This window comes from Cnephaeus nilssonii (assembly GCF_951640355.1).
Source record: "Cnephaeus nilssonii genome assembly, chromosome: 16".
NCBI lineage: Eukaryota > Metazoa > Chordata > Mammalia > Chiroptera > Vespertilionidae > Cnephaeus > Cnephaeus nilssonii.
Window position 1 is genome coordinate 12,976,968 of NC_137087.1, and position 16,422 is coordinate 12,993,389.

At 49.5% G+C, this 16,422-nt stretch overlaps 1 protein-coding gene and 1 pseudogene across 2 annotated transcripts in view; one reads left to right on the forward strand and one right to left on the reverse strand.

The window, feature by feature from the left end:
* Nucleotides 1-13,198, reverse strand: part of ANXA11 (annexin A11) — a 46,588-nt gene extending 33,390 nt beyond the window's left edge. The window contains exon 1 of the mRNA XM_079793292.1: nucleotides 12,976-13,198. The gene's annotated coding sequence lies outside the window, so the exon portion shown is untranslated. The remainder of the gene's footprint in view (nucleotides 1-12,975) is intronic.
* A 930-nt stretch (nucleotides 13,199-14,128) lies between these two features.
* On the forward strand, nucleotides 14,129-15,067 carry LOC307112979 (peptidyl-prolyl cis-trans isomerase A-like; annotated as a pseudogene). Its single transcript has one exon. The product of its transcript is annotated as a peptidyl-prolyl cis-trans isomerase A-like (transcript).
* Nucleotides 15,068-16,422: the final 1,355 nt, after the last annotated feature.

The window sequence follows — 16,422 nt, forward strand, 5'->3', positions numbered from 1 at the left end:
GGCCCCAGCTCAGTTCAGGGTTCAAATGGCCTCTGCCCCCAAGCTCTCCCAGAAACAGTCACCTATGTGTAATACCTGAGGTTGGGGGAGCTCGGGTGGCGGGAGAAGCACAGCAAGATCCTCTGCACCCCAAGGCTGGGTCGTGGAGCCCCCTCCCATGCTGTGGGGCCTGTAAAAGCGGGAGGTAGCTGCAGGGGCAGAATGTGTGGCTGCCAGACCTGACTAGTGGGAATCAGCACATCAGCAGCTGCCGGTTTCTTCACCAGTCGCAGGACTGGAGGCCGCCAGGGCTCCCACTGCCTGCTGGCTCACCACTGTCAGGAGACATCCACCATCCCACTTCCTAAGCTGAAAAATAGTGGCTTAGCCAATGGCAACACTGACAAGCACCGTAGTAGCTTCAAATTAAGGACAGCAGTGGGTGGTGTTCCACAAACTCCTGATTGTCCCCTTAAACCATCTGTCCCCCCTTCCTTCTACACAAAACACTAGCTGTACTAGGGCACATGGCAACCCCAAATAAGGACTATGTGTTGAAGTCACACTGGCAGCCAGGCAGGCCTGTCAGGTAGATGTGAAGGTCAGCTGTCCTGGGCCGGGCAGGTAAGGGAAGTGCTGCAAATGAGGAAGAGCAGGGCAACCCAAAGTCTGGTCTCCAGACTGGCGGGATCAGCACAACTTGGGCACTTGTTAGAAAGGAAATTCTCAGGCCCCACCACAGACCTTCCACCTCAGAACCTTTGGGAGTGGGGTCCAGGAATCTGTGTTTTAATAAACCTGCCAGGTTGTTCTCATATGTGCTCAAGTTTGAAAACCATAGCCCTACAGGATGCTGGGAGCAACTTTACATATGGAGTGTGGTGCCTGCACAACCTCACGGAACAGACACTAACCCTCCAACTTCTGAAGAGAGAGAGATAAGCAACTTAATTCATAACCAAACCTGAATCCTAATACAGGCAGGTGGGGAAGAAGAATGATGAAAAATCTAACCAAGATAGCAGCAATCAGGAAAGAAATAACATCCAAGTACAATAGATGATCAACAGAAAACAAGATGCAAGGGATAAAGTCAAGAATATTGGTTATGTGAACAGTCTGAATTCTCTACGAAAGACACAGGCCACCACATTCAGTTTCTTGTTATCATCATTGTCTTCTGCATTCCTTTCTCCCTCCCCTGCACCAGTCATGTGCTGGTTATTAGAAAAACATTCTTTTTAAAAATAACATTCTGCCATCCCTTCTCCCTCCCCATCTGAGTCATGTGCTGATTACAAGAGAAACATTTTATTTATTACTGAGAAAGAAAAGTTAAAAATTAAGGTTGGCAGAGCCAGCACACCTAGTGGACAGTTTCAGACCACATCGAAGCACCACTACCCAACCACCTCCACAAGCAACACACTCAAGGGGTGGACTCAGTAAGCATGAGCCAAGCTGTCCTCCACAGTGGTCACAGCCAGTCCTGGCAGCTGATCACCCTGGGGGTAAATCCCTCCCAATGACATGCCAACAGCAATCAAGGCTCAACTACAAGAAGAAGGTGTATGTACATAGCCCACACCGGGGGCACACCTCGAGTGCTCAGCTTGAGTGATTTAGGGAGACTGTGCCACTGGACCCTACAGAACACTGACTACATAAGGCCACTCTACCAAGCCTGTGATATGTACCAGCTTTACCTAATATATACTAGTAGAAACAAACACAGGGAGGCTGCCAAAAGGAGGAGACAAAGAAACATATTCCAAATGAAAGAACAGAAGAAAACTCCAGAAAAAGAACTAAACAAAATAGAGACAAGCAATGTACTAGATGTAGAGTTCAAAACACTGATTGTAAGGATGTTCAATGAACTTAAGGGAAGAGTAGATGAACTTAGTGAGAACTTCAACAAAGAGATAGGAAACATAAAAAAAGTCAGAAATGGAGAATACATTAACTGAAATGAAGAATACATTAAAGGGCCCTGACCGGTTTGGCTCAATGGATAGAGCGTTGGCCTGTAGACTGAAGGGTCCCGGGTTCGGTTCCGGTCAGGGGCATGTGCCTTGGTTGCGGGCATGTCCCCAGTGGGGGGTGTGCAGGAAGCAGCTGATCGATGTTTCTAACTCTCTCTCTCTCTCCCTTCCTCTCTGTAAAAAATCAATAAAATATATTTTTTTAAAAAAGAATACATTAAAGGGAATTAACAGTGGAGTAGATGAAGCAGAGGATCAAACCAGAGATTGGTAAGATAGGGAAGTAGGAAAAAAAATCCGACTAACAAAAAGAGAAAAGAATCTACAAAAATGAGGATAGTGTAAGGAGCCTCTGGGACAATTTCAAGCGTGCCAACACTGGAATCATGTGTGTGGGAGAAAGACGAGAAAGAGCAAGAAGTTGAAATCCCATTTGAAAAAATGACAGAAAACTTCCCTAACTCGGTGAAGGAAATAGACATACAAATCCAGAATATGCAGATTCCCAAACAAGATGGGCCCAAAGAGGCCCACACCAAGACACATCATTTAAAAAAAAAAAAAGTCAAAGGTTAAAGACAAAGAGAATCTTAAAAGCACCAAGAGAAATGCAGTTACCTACCTACAAGGGAGTACCCATAAGACTGTCAGCTGATTTCTCAACAGTAACTTGCAAGCCAGAAGGGACTGGCAAAAAATAATCCCAAGTGATGAAAATCAAGGAACTACAACCAAGATTAATTTACCCAGCAAAACTATCTACACTAATAATAGACTAATATGTAAATTAACCGTACCTCCACAATGCCCACAGCCAATCAGGAGCAAGTATGCAAGTTAACCCAATGAAGATGGCTGGCCTGTGGGTGTTGTGGAGGTATGCAGGTGCCGAGTGGCCGGGGGCAGGGCGGGATGCCGCACAGTCACCGTAGCAACGGGCTGGGGGCAGGGTGGGCGTCTCTGGGACGCCGCCCACTTCGAGTTTGTGGCCAGCGTGCATGCACACCGATGCCGAGTGGCCAAGGTCCCGGGGACGCCACTGGAGTGTCCGGTCCTGTCAGCCCGGCCTGGGGGCGGCTGGAGTTCGCAGTCCTTTTAGTTTGTGCAGCCCCTGGACCGGAAGCGAAAACCAAGAGCATGGGAAGCACCAGGAATGCTGGGAATCATAGTTCTGGTGGCAGCCCCTGGATCGGAAGCGGAAGCCCAGAGCACGGGGAGCACCAGGAATGCTGGGAATCATAGTTCTGGTGGCAGACACGTTGCGGGATCTCCTAGACACTAGAGCAAAGTGAGCCTGGAGCAAGTTACTGTTGCGGGTGGGGGATGGAGGGGAAACAAAGGTGAGAGACATAAGTAAAAAAGAAAAAGACCTCTATTATTCTGTGAGCACCAAACCAAACTGGGTTGGGGTCTCAGACAATTAGCTCATATGATTGCAAAGAGAGACAGAAACTCCCGGATTGGAGAGGGCTCCCCTGAGGGCTCCCAGATTGGAGAGGGTGCAGGTCAGGCTGAGGGACCCAACCCCCGTGCACGAATCTTCATGCACTGGGCCCCTAGTCATTTAGAATTGAAGAACAGATAAAGAGCATCCCAGACAAGGAAAACCTAAAGGAATTCATCACCACCACCAAAACAATATTAAATTTTAAAGGGTCTTCTTTAAGAAGACAAAAAGATAAAAAATGTGACCAACAAAATGTCAATAAATACATATCTAGCAACAATTGAATCTAAAAAAAAAAACCAAATGAATAAGCAGAACAGAAACAGACTCATAGAAACAGAACATTTCGATGGTTGCCAAATGGGAGGAGGGTTGAGAGGATGGGTGTAAAAGGTGAAAGGATTAAGAAGTACAAATTGGTTGCTACAGAATAGTCATGGGGCTATAAAGTACAGCATACGGAATATAGTTAGTGGCGACCCAGCACTGACTGCCAGAGGGGGCTGTGGATCAGGCCCGGAGAGAGGCCCGAAGAGAGGCAGGGTCTGATCCACAGCCTCCGTGGCAACTGTTGATCAGCTGTTGCCTCTCTCTTTCTCTCCGGGCTTTGCCAGCAATCCCACCTCTGTTTCTCTCCGGGCCTCCACAGAGGTTGCTGATCAGCCCCGCCTCTCTGATCAGGCCCGGAGATAGGCCTGGACACTGATTGGCATAGAAACCGATCAATCAGAACCAAATCTGGGTGAACTGTGAGGAGCCAATGGCTGCCTAGGAGACAGAACTTTTGATGCTGACTGGCATAGAAACCGATCAATCAGAACCAAACTGGCCGGCAGGGGAGGGCAGTTGGAGGCAACCAGGCCGGCAGGGGAGGGCAGTTGGAGGCAACCAGGCTGGCAGGGAGGGTAGTTGGGGGCGAGATCAGGCCGGCATGGGAGGGCAGTTGGGGGCAACCAGGCCAGCAGGGGAGGGCAGTTAGGGGCTAGATCAGGCCAGCAGGGGAGGACATTTAGGGGTGATCAGGTAGGCAGAGGCAGTTGGGGGTGAGATCAGGCCAGCAGGGGAGGGCAGTTAGGGGCGATCAGGCAGGAAGGCAGAGGCAGTTAGGGACAATCAGGCAGGAAGACAGAGAGGTTAGGGGCGATCAGGCAAGCAGGCAGCAGGCAGGTGAGCGGTTAGGAGCCAGCGATCCCAGATTACAAGAGGGATATCCAATTGGAGAGAGTGCAGTCTGGGCTGAGGGACCCCCCGTGCACAAATTTCGTGCACCAGGCCACTAGTCTATAATAATAAAGGTGTAATATGCTAATTAGACCAGACCACCTTCTGGATGAAGCCCAGGCTGCAAGGGAAGCACAGGTCCCGGGTGCCTGCCAACGGCCGGAGGGAAGCCCAGGTCCCGGATACCAGAAGGAAGCCGGTGCTGACACCCAGGGGAAGGAAGGCCTACTCTTGCATGAATTTCATGCATCGGGCCTCTAGTATTGTAATAACTATGTATGGTGTCAGATGGGTGCGAGATTTACCAGGATGATCACTTAGTAAGTTATGTAATGTCTAACCACCAGGGTGTATACCTGAAACTAATGTAATAATGTATGTCAACTGCAATTGAAAATTAAAATTGTTTTTAAAAATTAAATTTGAGCCTTAGCTGGTTTGGTTCAGTGGATAGAGTGTTGGCTGTGGACCAAAGGGTCCCAGGTTCGATTCCAGTCAAGGGCATGTACCTTAGTTGCAGGCTCCTCCCTGGTCAGGGGTCATGCAGAAGGCAACCAATCGATGTGTTTCTCACACATCGATGTTTCTCTCTGTCTTTCCCTCTCTCTCCCATTCTCCCTAAAAATCAATGGAAAAATATCCTTGGGTGAGGATTAACAACAACAACAAAAAAAAAAATTAAAAATTAATTTAAAGGGTTGGACAGAAACATATTAGATAAGCAGAGAAAAACTGGAAGTGAAAATATTAACATTAAAAATATGTTGAAGACTTTTCAATAATCCTGCCTCAACAAGCTGAGGGTTTTTCCAGCCATTTGCCTTCATCTTGAAAAACAGAACTTGGAAAACTACTCACTAGGAGTTCATGGCACAACAAGGCTTAGCTAGTCCAGTCCCTTTAAATAGTGTATGTGACTTAATACACACCGCAGAAAAGAACATAAGACTTGGAGGTCCAAGTCTTTACATATGACATTTGGCCCTGGGGTCCTTGTTGTGTACTAACTTTTTTGTCTTATCCCTTGGGGAACAGAGAAAGTCCATCTTGCTGCCACAAATGAGGAAGGATACACACAATTGCAATCAGAGCAATTGGACCATCTCCTTGAACCTAAAAAAAAAAAAGCAGGTGGGAACCAGAAGAGAGAAGAGAGGACAAAGGCCTGACCCTGGGGTTTGCCCACAAATCTCATTTTACCCATCCCTCCAAATCCGGTTTTCAGTGCAAGAGGGGGAGTTCATGATAATGGAGAGCTGAGAAGGTGGGGAGACACCTGATTACTACCTACTCCACAGCCTGAATTGAAAATAGCCGAAACCGGTTTGGCTCAGTGGATGGAGCATCAGCCTGTGGACCGAAGGGTCCCAGGTTCGATTCCGGTCAAGGGCACGTACCTTGGTTGTGGGCACATCCCCAGTGGGGGGCGTACAGGAGGCAGCTGATCGATGTTTCTCTCTCATCGATGTTTCTGACTCTCTCTCCCTTCCTCTCTGTAAAAAAATCAATAAAATATATTTTAAAAAAATAAAAATAAAAAATAAAGGGGGCCCCAAGACTGACACCTGCCTCTAAATTTCTGAGCCTCTCACTGTTTTATAAAATTCTCTTATTTATTAACTTTAGGACTGTGTAAAAAGAGGGGTTCCTCTTTTTATGTAGATCCTTAGCAACATGTTTTCCTAAGCACACATAATATGGAATTTTGGCCAAAGGTCAAAAGCATTAAATAAGCAACAAATGACACAGGGCGCAATGCACAAAGATAAGCTTGATAAAACTGCATACAAACGTGAAGGCTGAATTCATAAAGCTAGGACAAATACAAGCAGAGCTTGACTTAAAAAAAAGATTACAGTGAGACTTTTTGATATACTTCTCAGAATCAGACAGATCAATAAGCAAGGATAGAGGAGGACAAGCTCAAGTTCACAAAAAAATCCCAAGTGGTCTCCCACGGAGAATAGTCTTCTCTCATGTCCATGAACCTTTTAATATTAGTCATGTAGTTGGCCACAAAGAAAATCTTAGTACAGCCCAATAAAAGAGATTTGCTGATCCCATTCACTAATCATCCTATATAATAATCCTATATAATAAAAGGGTAATATGCAAATTGATCCTAATGGTGGAAGGACCAGAACGACCACTCGACCAGTCACTATGAGGCGCACTGACCACCTCTTGATCCCTTCCCCCAGCCGTCAGGCTCTGATCACCCGATGGTGAACGGGGAACGGGGAGTGGGTGGCGGCGGGGGGTGGGGCCGGCTGCGGGCAGCTGAGGAAGATGGCCCTGATCGCAGGCCAGGCCTAGGGACCGTACCCGTGCACGAATTTCGTACGCTGAGCCTCTAGTAACCCCAAAAATGTAGCAGTCCACAATAAAATATGAAATACCATCCAGCCCCCACAAAACTAGTCAGAAATTCAGAACCCCATCTTATAAATAATCCTTGGATCAAAACTTATCTACACAACGACTAGAAAACCACGGAAAGGTGAGCATTTCATGCAAAAGCCCATTAGCTACCGCTGTATTCAAAAGAAAATGTGGAGCTTTATAAATTAAAAGACTAAAAATAAATGAACCAATTTACAGTATATAGTAAAAGTAGAGCAACAAAATATGCCAAAAGTAAGAAGGAATGAAGAAAGATAAAGGTTGAATTTAATGACCAAACATAAAATAGAAAGGATACAAAAAATGCCGGGTGCCTGCCAGATGCCAGAGGGAAGCCCAGGTCCTGGGTGCTGGAGGGAAGCCTGGGTCCCAGGTGCCAGAGGGACGCCAGTGCCAGCAGCCGGGGGAAGGAAGGCCTACTGTGGCACGAATTTCATGCATCAGGCCTCTAGTGTGCATCGGGCCAGCAGAGGAGGGCAGTTGAGGGTGATCGGGCCGGCAGGGGAAGGCAGTTGGGGGTGATCAGGCTGGCGGGGGAGCAGTTAGGCGTCAATCAGGCCGCAGGGATTGGGCCTAAACCTGCAGTCAGACATCCCCCAAGGGGTCCCAGATTGGAGAGGGTGCAGGCTGGGCTTAGGTACACCACCCCCGCCCGATGTACAAATTTCATGCACCGGGCCTCTAATATGTGTGTGTGTGTGTGTGTGTGTGTGTGTGTGTGTGTGTGTGTATTAGCATAGCCAGTTAGAATTCCATCCACAATATCTAGTAAAGACATATTACAAGGTCTGCAATCTGTCCCTGACTTGGAAAAGTTAATGTCTACTCTTCCTTATAAATACTAAATACATTCAATGACATTCCAATTAGGATCCTATAGGTTTGAAAAACTGTACCAGGTTTTAAAAAGAGCATCCTTGTATGCCTATATGCACGCAGACAGTGGGGTGGAGAGGGCCTGGGGAGGGGAGCGGAGGCAGACTGGAGGGGGCCAATAGGGGAGAAAGGGGACATATGTAATACTTTCAACAATAAAAAGTTATTTTTTTAAAAAGAGTAACAGTCTCAATACCCATCAATAAGGGAAAAGCTTAGTAAATGATGGTACATTTGAACATTATATATAAACCTGCTACTGGCGTGGAAGAGCAGTAACCTGAAGTCACTGGCCACGATAAATTAATCAAAAGCACAAGCTGGAGTGCAGTATATACATGAATCCATTTGGTGAAACAGGCAGTTTTACAGCTGCCTGTGTCTGTGACAGGGAGAGGGAGGGGATCCTTGACTGCAGACCATCCACACTAACTTCTCAGGGGAAATGGGAGGAGAATGGGATGATGAACAAAAACAAACACCCCTCAAGGTGTCCTCCAGCATCACCCAATCTTTCTCCTCCCCTTCAAAGCCCACATCTTCAAAGCTTGTCTATAGTAGTAACCCCAGATCATCACCTCGGGCTACTCCCCCACCCATTCATTCCCCGAGCCTTCTGCTACTATCATCCCACAAAACAGCCCCAGCTGGTGACCAGTCTCCTCCACATCACTTCCCACCGCAGCCATGGCCACTGCCGGAGGCTTCTGTGTGGGACACTGTCCGGGTCTTCTTTCCTGCTCTTGAACTGCTCTTTTTCTGGCTCCTTTACAGGCTCATCCTCCTTTACTCAGCTGTTCTCGGTTGGAGTTCCTCAATCTCACCATGTCTTCGACATAAGTTACAACCTAGACAAAAATGTCCCTCTAACCCAGACTCCTTCTGAGCCCCAGACCCATCTGCCTACTTGGTATCTCAAACACAACATGTCCAAAACTGAATTCATGATAGTCCCCATTCTCCAGACTAGTTCCCATCCAGTGTTTTTTATGTCCTATGTCTCAGGGGAATGCAGGGAACAACCCAGGCTGGGTGGGGCTGGCCTCTGCTTTGGTGCACACAGCATGGGGCTAGGCAAACAGTGGGTACTCATAATAAGGAGTTCGAGGGAAACATGCCTTGTCACCCACTTGCTAAAAATAGCCGTGACCTTTTAGGTAGACACATCAGGCTCACATCTACGATCACCAGCACCCACCCCACAAACACACCCTTTTCCCCACGATGCCACTCCCCCAGGCTTAATCTGCCATACACTCCCTCCACCTCCCTGTTAACAGCCTCTGAATTTCTCTCTCCCCTCACTCTGACTGCTCTCATCTTGTTAGGGGCAAAAATAGAATATTGGGAACTAGCTACGGTTATGGGAAATATAATCACGCTCTGTTAACTCTGATTGCCTTGTTCTGTTTAAAGGACGTTCTAACCTGGCTGGGAGTTGTACGCCCCAGGGACCTGGCTGTCAACCTTGGAATGGGGTCCATTCTCATTCAAGAACTGCTATTATTATGGAAAGATTAATTGCTGTTGCCCAAATAATGGAGCCCCTATTTCCCATTTTGCATACCCATTATTCCTCTTGCCTACTTCCCCATGTAATCTTTGTCCTTCTACCCAATATAAGCAGCTGGCTTATGGTGGGGTGCAGAGCAGATTTTTGTGGATGACCTGCTGCTCTCCCATACTGCCAGCGTTATTGGAATAAACACTCATATATGATTCAACCCTGTTTCTAACTTAATTGCCTCAAATAGTGACAGGCAGCCTTGTCTGGTTTCAATTCCTCCCTTCTGTTCTGATAAGACAGTGGGACCTTCAGGAGCACAAGCACCTGGCAGACCTGAGCGTGCCACTCCCAGCTTCAAGGTCCCGTGCAGTAACACACCCAAGGTATCACCACCCCCTAACTGAGCTCAAACCCCTTTTGCAAACATCTCACTGGATTCTGCAAACAACCATTTGAGGCAGGCATTTTACCATCCAGAACACAGAGTCTGTGTGGTTACATGGCTTGTGCCTGGTCATCTAACACGAATGAGCTGTCTCCTGACTCCTTGGTTGCCCTCACCCATTAAGTTCTCACATCAGTGTAGCATGGTCAGCTGTGATTCGAGTCACTGTTCTGGCTTTACTGTTAAGATCCTCACACCATGTGGCCTTTAATTTCGGGGTTAGGGTCAGCAGACTGAATGTATGGCTTCAGTAGTTATTAGATACTAGTGGCCCGATGCACAAATGAAGATTCGTGCAAGAATGGGCCTTCGTTCCCCTGTCTGCTGGCATCACCCTCGCTCTGGAGGGAGCAGCCTTTCCCCTCTGGCCCGGAGCCGCCTTTCTGCCTTCCCACGCTGCCCAGAGGCCCCGAGCGACTAGGGTGGTGTGGAACTCCTGCGTCCAGCCCTGTCCATGGCCACAAGGTGCCTGTGTATGCAAATTAACCTGCCATCTTTGATGGGTTGATTTGCATACTCACTCCTGACAGGCTGGTGGGCGTCACAAAGGTATGGTCAATTAGCATGTTACTCTTTTATTAGGTAAATAGGTAGATGCCATTTCAGCAACTCCTTTTAAAAATGCAAATTCCCACCAAGGGAACTTTTGTTTCTTCCTTTTACCTAAGAGGTGTCCTATGCTGGCAGCATTCAAATTCCTGATGTTCCAGGGAAATGAGACCAGAGGTGTTGTAGAGAAAAATCCAGAGAAACCTGAGTCTATTTGGCTATGACTGTGACACACACCCGCACACAGATTCTCCCCCAAGTGTCCCTTGGAACCAAGTGCCAGGAACTGCTTCAGGTTTACGGGGAGATGATGGCACCTAAGAGGGAGGAAGGAGGGAGAGCTATAGGAAGGCCCAAGGGCCTCTGAACAAATTTCGTTTCTACATTCACCACCTTTACACACTGGTGTTTCTCTCTCTCTCTCTCTCTCTCTCTCTCTCTCTCTCTCTCTCTCTCTCTCTCTCTCTCTCTCCCTCTCCTGCAGTGAATTCTCAAGAAGAACCCACACTAACCTATTCTGGCTGTTTTCCCACCTTCATTCCGAACTACCCAGCCTCCTCCAAATCACGTGACCAAGGCACACTCATCAATCTTGGCCTTCTAGGAACAGCAATCCAGGATGGGCCCTGTCTGTCACCCTTGCCCTGGCCACTTAAAGGAACTCGAAGGCCTTGCTACTTGGCCTCTCAGGCAGCTCCTACTGCCACCCCTCAGTCTGGACTCATTTCCATCTCCAGGTCTAATGTAACAACAGGGAAACCTTGCTTCCCTGGCCTGCCTCTTTCACTCAGCTGACATCTACTGAGCACCCACATTAGGAAGGCCCATCCTGGTGCAGTGCGGCTCAGAGATTTGTAAGAAACAGCCCTCAACCTCCAGAGACAAAGGACAGGGCAGAGGTGAGACATGTGGCCATATAAATACTACCAAAGGCCAGTATAAGAAGTGGGTCAGTGCCAAAGGAGTGGAGGAGGAGAGCTTTGTGGACTCGCCGCGAATCTTGTCCCTTCTTGGTGGGAGCAGGCACCGTGATGGCTCCCAGGAAGGTGCTGAATAACGGGGTAGGAATGGGGGAAGGAGGGCATAACAGCATGAGCTAAGACAGAGGGGACAGGTCAGAACAGCAGTTCAACTTGGCTGGACCTTCAACTGCATGAAGGGAGTGATAGCTATTACTACTGCATTATCACTGACACGTACAGATGATGACTTATGCACAAGGCCCTGCTGTAAGCTTTATGTCCAATCTGGGTGACATCCACCGGGGACACACAGGTATGGTATGAGTCACCACCTATTCAGGTCAGTGCCTGAGCTGTATGGTTGTTAAATATATTAATTCATTTCTTCCTCACAGTCACCCTGTGAGGGAGGTATTGTTATCACCCCCATTTTAAAGATGAGGAAACCGATGTCTGAAGACTAGTTAAGAGACAAGATTAGGGAGGGATGCAGGAGCCTGAGGTGAGGCACCAATGTCAGGGCAACAAACTACCCTGGCACCTCACCTCACCACTCTAATCAGGGAACACCTTGCAGCACAGAAAGTGCCTGGAGGGAAGGGTACCCGTTAATCCTCCTGGAATCCCCAACAACTGACTGAAGCAAGAAAGGCATGAAGGGACTTACTGAGAGCCAGTTAGGGGTGAGCTACTCCTGGACTCAGACTGGCACTGCCCTGCAAGCTTTTGCTCCTGTTGTGTGGGCAGGGCAGAGGCTCACCCCTCACAGCGCCACCCCATGCCCAGGCCAGGGCAGGAGGGGACAAAGTGAAGGGCCTGTATAGAGCAGAGTGGCTAGCTACCTCAATACCCAGGCTCAGTCCTCAACACCCATCGCTACACAAAGCCACTGGTTAGATGGGCGGGGACAGAAATGGCCCAGGCGCACAGCTTCCTGCTTGAGCTAGTACCGCCTGGCTTACCAATCTGCCCTCCCACGTCTCTAGGTGAAGAACTTCATTCTCTACGTCAGACGCAGTTTCTACCTTGTGAAGCCTTCAGGGGCTGAGTTGAGGCCCGCAAGGGGATAAAGGTCCAAGAATCCCTCCCTGAAACTGTCGCCCAGGTTGGAGAAGGTGGAAAGGCGGAGGAGGTGAACACAGGTGAACACAGCACCCGGGATGAACCCCGCTCTTTCAAATAAAGTGCCTCACAAATACACTCCAGCAACAGAGAAACTCCCAGGAATTCGCGTCCTCCCGGTTCCGGGAGAAAGTTCCTGAAGGCAGCCTCCCCCACCAGCTCGCCCGGGGCAGCCTTTCCCGGAAGGGCGCACGCACACTCAGAACCCAGCTGGGTCAGAGGGGACGCACCAGCGGCCACCCCCACCCCGGCCCGTCGCCCCTGGGCCAGGATCACCCGGTCCCACGCCGCCCAGGCCGTTCAGCCCCGACCCCGGCGGCGCAGCGCAGTCACGAGCCCGGGCCCTGGGGGCCACGGGGAGGAGAGTCCCCGCAGCTGACCGAGCTGAGGAAGCCCGTCCGGGACCAGCCGGACACCGCCCCCACCCCCACGCGGTGCAACGAGGGTCCCCCGCAGGGCCAGCCGAGACCCTTACCCACCTGGCCACCGGCCACCGGGTGCGGAGCCGCGAGGGGTGAGCGGGGCGCGGCAGTAGCGGCGCTCTAGGCGGGCGTCCGGGCGCGGCGCTTGGGTCGGTGTGAGCTCGGTCCTCGGTCCGCTCCGGCTCTCGGGGTTCTCGGCCCGGCGGGCACCGCAGCCGCAGGGCGGGGCGGAGGAGGGGCCAACTCAGCGGAAAACTCCGGGTCGCTGCGGTCCGCGCCCCGAGGCGGGGCCGCTTGCTCAGGGGCGGGGCCAGCGTCGAGGGGCGTGGTCTGTGTGCAGCCCCGCCCCCAGGCGTGAGCCATCTGGGCCCCCCTGCGGGGAGGGGCCTCCCGGAGCGAGAGGAAGGAAGGCGTGGCCTCCGGCTTCCCGGAGAGGGAGGACTGTGCCCGGGCGCGGAGGTCTGTCGGGGGGGCCCCCCTCCAACAGAGCCGGGTCCCGCCCCGCGCCGCCCTCCCGGGGTGGGGATTCCCCAAATCCCCTCCAGGCCAGTGTGCCACTGTTAGCGACTCTCTAGGGTGACTGTCTGCTGTAGTGAGGGCGCACAGAAGTGCGGAAATGGACGGGTGCGGGGAAACCCGACCGACTACCTCAGCCCGGTGACCGGGTCAACCTAAGACGGAATGGGGCTTCGCTCTGGCGGCCCCAGGGGAAGGCGAGAGCTAACGCCCAAGTCCGGGCCCTAAATCCCTCCCGCGGGGATCGCTGGGGGTGTGGGGGGATTCACGGGATGGGAGGCGCAGAATCGGAGCAAAAAGCGCTCCTCGACCGGAGGGGCCGTGAGGACGAGGACTGGCTGCGCTCCTGCAGCTCCGGCACAGATGTTCACCTACAGTTCCTGCGCTGGCCGCATCCTCCTAGGAGGGCGTGTAACTGGCTCGAGGTTCAGAAACAAAACTTGCTGGCTACTATAGTTACAAACCTTGTGTAAAACATGATGTGATTGTGGCTCTGAAGAAAGCGAACGGTGATGCCACTTTGAAATGCGAACCCCTTGCTCTTCGCGTGCAGTATCTCCAGTTGCAGGATGCACAGATTGTGCCTTCAGAGCTGCAGCGTCTGGTTTCAGAACTCCGGCAAAACAGTGGGAAAGAGGAAAAAGACTGCCCGGGGCACAGATGGCTTAGGAGTCCCATTAAGCCACAGGGAAAATAGATGGTGACAAAGGAATAGATCTATTTCCTATTAAAGATAGCAAATAGAAAAATGGAGGAAAATAAGAGAATTGAAAGGTTCTACAACTGCCTACAGCATGCTTTGGATAGAGAAACTTAACATCCCAAAGAGAAAATCAATGAGAAAAATAATTCATATTCTTGTTAGGGGCATAAATAGAATACATATTGGGGACTAGCGTGGTTATAAGAAATATTAGGCTTTGCAGATGCCGCAGCCCCGAAGTCAGCCTTGGTGAACCCCACCGTGTTCTTTGACATCAACGGCGATCCCCTGGGCCGCGTCTCCTTCCAGCTGTGTGCAGACAAAGTCCCAAAGACAGCAGAAAACGTCCATGCTCTGAGCACTGGGGAGGAAGGATTTGGTTATAAAGGTTCCTGCTTTCACATAATTATTCCGGGATTTATGTGCCAGGGTGGTGACTTCACAAGCCATAATGGCACAGGCGGCGAGTCCATCTATGGGGAGAAATTTGAGGATGAGAACTTCATCCTGAAGCATACATGTCCTGGCATCTTGCCCATGGCAATGCTGGACCTAACACAAACGGCTCCCAGTGTTTCATCTGCGCTGCCAAGCCTGAGCGGGTGGGTGGCAAGCATGTGGTCTTCGCCAGTTGACAGAAGGCATGCATATTGTGACAGCCATGGAGCGCTTTGGGTCCAGGAATGGCAAGACCAGCAAGACGATCACCATTGCTGACTGTGGACATCTCTAATAAATTTGACTTGTGTTTTATCCTAACCACCAGACCATTCCTTCTGTAGCTCAGGGGAGCACCCCGATTTGCTTGGAATGTTCTATAATCTTTGTGCTCTTGCCAGTTTATTGGGTTCCATAATTTCCTTACCCCTTCCCAGTCTAGCTGGATTGCAGAGTTAAGTTTATGATTATGAAATAAAAACTAAAATATTAAACATGCTCTATTAACCATGGTTGTTTTGTTCTGATGAAAGAAAGCACATTCTAACCCAGCTGGGAGTTGTACGCCCCCAGGGCCTGGAAGTCAACCTTGGAATGCGGTCTATTATCCTATTATCATGGAAAGATTAACCACCCTATTGCTTAAACAATGGCCTCCCGCCCTCATTGCCTGTAACCTGTGACCATCATACCCATTTTTATTCCTTTTGTCTACTTCATGTCATCTTTGTCCTGCCCAATATAAGCAGCTGGTTTATGGGGGGGGGGGGGGGGGGAGGAGGGGAGGGGGCGGCAGAGCAAATTTTCGTGAAGGACCTGCTGCTCTCCCATACTGCCAGCAGTACTGGAATAAATGCTCATATACGACTCAACCCCGTCTCTGCTTAATTGGCTCAGGTAGTGACAGGCAGCCCAGACCTATTGGTTGTCCAGTTTCATTCTCATAAGTAAAATAATGAGAAACAGCACATGGCAAATGTACTACTAATAAATTATAAAGAACTTGAAAATGATGATCCAGGAAGGGTGTCACTATCGTCCCTGAAGATTACTAAGATTTGGTTCTAAAGTGTCTTTGGGTGCCCTGGCCAGTGCGGTTCAGTTGGCTGAGCGTTGTCACATGCACCAAGAGGTCGCTTGTTTGATTCCCAGTACAGTATCCTGCTGGATCCCCAGTAGGGGGCAGTGCAGGAAGCAGCCCATCAATGACATTTTTCTCTCCCTCTAAAAGAAAATAAAAAACATTTAAAAAAAATAAAGTGTCTTTGGTACAATAATATTTCTGTTAATGATTATTTTAGTTTGTTGAGTGTATCAGACATCAGAAAAGCAAGATTTAATTTTTCTCTATATTTTATAGACACCCATCTTATAAACATAGATGCCTTTTAAAAATAGCTGTGTATGTTTCCTCATTAAGTACCGTATTTTTCTAAAATCATTTGACGGAAAATCGAGGGGCGTCTTCTACACAGAAGTCAGCCGAGGAGGGAGCCACGTGGGTGCATAGCTGCCCATACCTCATCAGACAGGCTTCCTCCAATCATGAGCCTTATTGTTACTGATGCCCTGCCCGCTGGTCACCCCACAGGTGGCCCTGATCGCTGGCCAGGCCTAGGGTCCCTACCCTATATATTAGGAACAGTCTCTTAGATTTAAAAATGAAAACCTAGCAAGGCTACTCTAACACTAAAAAAACAGGATGATGCAGCAATGACATGCATAGACTCTGGCTTGCACATTTTGTGGTCAGCCCTGATTCTGACACTTATAACTGTGTGGCAAAGCCAATTACTTAACTTCTCTCTGCTTCAGTTTTTCTACCCATAAGATGGAGAAAATGGTAC